We start from the raw sequence: 313 nt of genomic DNA, 5'->3' as shown, positions 1-313 counted from the left end.
CTCCTCTCCCCTGTCTCTCTCTCTCTCCCTCTCTCCTCTCCCCTCTCTTCCTTACTGGCCCCCTCCAGCTCTCTCTCTGGACCCAGATCAATCATAAAATGGACTATGGACACTATTTGGGATGTAGATCCCCCCCCCGCCCCATTATCCCGTCCTGGTTGGAATGATTCCTTTGTCTATGTCGGATCCACCATGTAGAACCCTGAGCACAGATCACACTCGGATCATCTCCCTATGATGCTCTATGACGGCTTCTTATCTCCGGCGCACACGCTTATAATTATCAGAATTCCCCCATTTCTATTGTTTGTGC

Source organism: Nanorana parkeri, unplaced genomic scaffold (genome assembly GCF_000935625.1).
Source record: "Nanorana parkeri isolate BGI_ZX_2015 unplaced genomic scaffold, ASM93562v1 scaffold1807, whole genome shotgun sequence".
Taxonomy (NCBI): domain Eukaryota; kingdom Metazoa; phylum Chordata; class Amphibia; order Anura; family Dicroglossidae; genus Nanorana; species Nanorana parkeri.
The sequence above is the reverse complement of the archived record's forward strand: the minus strand, read 5'-3'. Positions refer to the sequence as shown.